Here is a 4,840-nt window from a genome sequence, read left to right as displayed (position 1 = left end):
AGTAATTGAATTGTATCATTACTCGGATGAAATAATTGTTTAAAGAAACAATCGGAATTGAATGAATTATTATAAATACAATCTGTTGTGATTTATAAATTGGTAAAATTTTTGGCACAAGTAATTATGAAATTACTAAGTCGATTTTTGTATGTGACGTATTTTTATTAATACGTTGATTTTTAATATGATAAAAATACATAACAAGTTTATGTGACATGTGACATGTAACATATTGACAATTGACAAAATTAATATGGAATCCATATTAACTAAAAGTGCCGAAAATTGGAGGAGTTTTAAGCTAATTAATTGTTTAATTAGTAGCTAAACATAATGATTGTTTTGCTTTAGTAGCCATGCAAGCCTATGGTGCATTGTGAAGACAAATGAGTCCATGCATTGGCTCATTTCCACCTCATCTTGGCCGGTTTTTTAGAGAGGAAAAACCACTTGGTTTTTCCTCTTATTTTTGAGATATACACTATAATGTTATGGTTGTATTATTCATTCTACACACAATCTAAAATAAGAGTTTTTAGAGAGATAAAAACTCCCATCTTCTTCCTCCCAAAAACCGAAATATATAAGTGTTTTATAAATATTTTGGTTCAATTTTCTACTTGATTAATATTATACTAGTATTTGTAATATTAATTAAATTAAGAGAAAGCCTTGGGTATAAAGCTTAGGGAGAGATCCTACACTTGGATCTTGTTCTTCCATAAGGAAAAGCTCAAGAACAAGAGAGAAAGGTGATCTCTCTTGTGCCCATTTAACCGAAATCATCAAAGTAAGGACATGATTTCTCCTCTATTTTATTATTGTTTGCATGCATAAAATCCGTTTTAATTTTATGACAAATTAATTTAGACATATATGAGTATGTTAGTATGTATATGAATCTACATTTCCTTCAATCGGTATCAGAGCCACGGTTGTTTGCATGCAAATCGGTTAAAAGTTTTTCCGAGTTATAAGAATAACAAATAAAACTTGTAAAATTTGTGTTATTATGAGATATCACGAATTCAATCCATGCATGTTAATATTTCTGGTCCTAAAATGTTTTAGGATATTTTGGTTAATTTTACGGATTTTTATTGTTCATATTTCACTATAATGACATTTAAATGTGATTTTATGAGTAAAAATGTCATTTTTGGTCTAAAATTAGCTATACTTCGAATTTTCAGTTGGTTTTTTAATATGTTGTTACATATATTATTTTGAGATAACCTGTAAATTTTCATAATTTTTGGACTTGTTATGCTCGAAAAATGATTTTTTCATTATTAAATTCGGATTTAGGTGAAAAATAGGTTAATATGAGTTAAATTTCGAATCTGGTCATAGAAAATTAATATGTTGTCACATGCAATTTTACAAGATGTGTGTAAAATAATTGGCTATAAATAAGTCTTTTAGCATGATTTATGGATTTTTGAAGAAAAATAGCATAAATAGTGACATTATTAGTGAAAATTAATAAAACATAATCTATGACTTAGGAAAAACGTCTAATGTTGCATTTTATTATCTTTTTCAGATCTAAAATTGAAAAGTTAGTGAATATAATTTTTCCATGTTTTTATGATTATTTTATTAAAAATCGATAAACCGCAACATTGTTTTTCCGGAAAAATTTCGAAATTTTTAACCTAAGATTTTGAACATTATGAGTGTCATGGAATTTTTCCAGAATGTTCATGAATTTAAATTTCAAATTTTGAATTTATTTGAAATTTTTGATTTATTTGAAGTTTAATAGCTTATTTTTGTAATTTTTGGTCCATTTATGAACAATTTTGTAAATAAAGGTTAATTATGGTCAAATTATTAGTGAAGACTAAATTTTGAGTCCTAAGAGGTTAGGGTAATTAACTTATGCATAAATATGAGTTTATGTATTTTTGTGATTATAAAATGTTGAAATCACGCAAATCCGTAAAAATCGAGTAATATACGATATTGGCTATTTAAAGGCGATTTAGCATAAAAATTGAGCATGTTCATACATATTATAATGCTGCATTTTCTTTATGATTGTCATAATTTTAATTTATGTAATTTTGAATTATGTAATTTTACTTAGTATGGCCTTAGATTTTAATTGGTATTTCCCGAAATGTATGGGAATATCGATTCGGTTGTAATTTTTATTGTGATCTCGTATCACTGTTTTGTAATTTAATAGATTTATTTTATTTTAGTTACAAATGTATAATAGGAAATTATGTAATTTGTTATGTAATTTTATTCATTCCGGAGTACCCAAAGACGGATTTCTTCAAGAATGGCGATACATAAAGACGGTGTTACCTCGAGATGCGTGAAACAACCGAAGTTCAAGGGACCAATGGAGTTGGTTTCCGAATATGTAATAGATAAATAGTTTTCTATTTTAGGAAAGGCCATACTAGGATTTATTTATCTTTATGCTTGCATTTTATTTTATGTCACATGCATCGCTAAATCGCCATAACTAAAACATGCATCCTTATTTTATCGAGTTTATCGACCGTGTCAATTCAAATTATCATAGTTCACCGCTTTAGTTCACTTAAAACGTGATAGATAATAAATTGACATGACCTCTCGCTAAAACAATTAATTGAGACATAGCCTTACCAAATAGTAGAAACCATGAAAACCTATTTCGCGAGGGAGTGCACTCGGCTACCCCGGGGTACAAACCTTGTTACGTAGGGGAAGTGGGTGATAAATGTCTAATCCACCGAATTCATGTTGATGAGGGTTTCATCGGCTACCCCGTGCCTAAATTAATGTGGGTTTGGATAATGGACACATTTATTCGAAATTTGGATTGAACTCAACAAAAGTAATCGATAAGGGTTTCATCGGCTACCCCGTGCCCTTGTTGATGTGTTTTGGGCTATAGATAAATATTAGAGTAATTTTATCGACCAAGAGTTCTAAAAGTAGAATCGATTAAAAGTTAATCCACCGAGTTATATTGATAAAGGTTTCATCGGCTACCCCGTGCCTAAGTCGATATGAATTTGGGTCTTGGAATCATTTATCTAGTTGGGTAGAGGTCACTAGAAAAATGCCTAAAACTTGTTTAAATCATACATTTTTACGAGTATTATTAAAACGACATTTGTTTTATGATGTAAAACCGGGTACCAAATCGGTGTGAATTTTTTGACACGAAAAGGCCTGATTTGGTGAAGTATTGTGAGTGATATTTTTGGTGTTTTATGAGTTTAAATTGCAGCGGAAAATGTAAAGTAAAATGGATATGGATTAGCTAAGAAACCTCGCAAGATAACTCAACTAAAACTGAAATCTCCAACCAAGACCACACAGGAACAAGGAGGGAAACAAAGGATATTTCAACCAAGAACACACAGTAAACAAGGTTGAAATATGGCGCCGACCTCGCAAGGAAGACAAGAACACTCGCAAGCATTCAAAGTTTGAGAGAAAATCTCTGCACTTGGGTTTATATTTCTGAAAATTGGATGATTACAAATGAGGGAGGCTTGGTCCTTATATAGCAAATATGTGCTTGGGCTCCAAGGCAACATTAAATGCTAGGGGCAATTTCCTAAGTGTGCTTGGGCTCCAAGGCATTATTTAAGACTATGTAGAAAAATAATTTAGGGAAGTAACAATTCCATTCGTCCTTTGATTGTCTTGGTTCGTCCAATTTGCGTCACCCGCGTAAAAGTTGGACAGCTCGCCTTAAAACGACCATATCTCCTTCGTTACTTAACCAAATAAAGCGTGTGACCACTCGTTGGAAAGCTTACATCATGTACTTTCATTTAAAATAGGAATCACGCCAAAATTAGCCATATTTTCGGAGATATTTAGCTTTTAAATCAAGTGAACGAATCTGAATTGTTAAGAATGACTTGAACTTGCGTTTTGAACATATACCCATGTCCCTCCTGTATCATTTTACTCCTTATATTTTGTTTTGTAGACCACTTCTTTTTCATAACAAATGGCAACATCAACACCAACTCCTTATGCTACACCACTCGCTAGTTCGTCTTGGCTCCGATCCTTTATGGATCGATGTAAACTTGAAAAGAATGGGTCAAATTTCTCCGAATGGGATGCCCAACTCAAATTAGCCGCCGAAGGTGACGACAAGCTTCGTTACCTTACCGAGGCCTCTCCACCCGAACCCTCCACTAGGTCCACCGCGGCCACTAGGGAAGCCTATGAGACTTACCAAAAGGAGTCCGCCGCAATGAAAAATGTCTTGATATTTGCGATGGAGGCGGACCTCCAAAGGAGAGCCTTCAAAATGGGCAATGCTAATGAGATTTACTCCAAACTTGTGACCATGTTTTCACAAACTCCGCGGATCGTCCAATATGAGGCGGCCGCGACATTCTTTGATCTCGACTTCAAAGAGGGCCAAAAGGTTAGCCCTCATGTGCTCAAACTCATGGAGCTTGTCGAGACCTTGAAAATTCAAAAGGTTGAAATCCCCAAAGAACTCATCGTAGATAGGATTCTACACTCCTTGTCCAAAGTCAAGGCATATGTGCAATTCGGGTGAATTTTAACATGCAAGACAAGGATGTGTCTCTTGAGGAGTTGCACAAGTTACTTGTGCAAGCCGAGAGGGACATGGGGTTAAATGTGAACCCTCCCAAAGATGTGCTTAACATAAGCACAAAGAGTAAGGGGAAGTTCAAGAAGAGTGGAAAGAAGGGTAAAAAGCAAGCTCCCACATTCACCAAAGCTAAGTCTTGTGAAGCTAGCACATCCAAAGTCAAGAAGGGTCCTCTTGATAAATGCCATTATTGTAATGGCATGGGACATTGGAAAAGAAATTGTTCCAAATACCTTGGTG

The sequence above is a fragment of the Silene latifolia genome, chromosome 7 (genome assembly GCF_048544455.1).
Source record: "Silene latifolia isolate original U9 population chromosome 7, ASM4854445v1, whole genome shotgun sequence".
NCBI classification, from domain to species: Eukaryota; Viridiplantae; Streptophyta; class Magnoliopsida; order Caryophyllales; family Caryophyllaceae; genus Silene; species Silene latifolia.
This window is presented reverse-complemented; position numbering follows the sequence as displayed.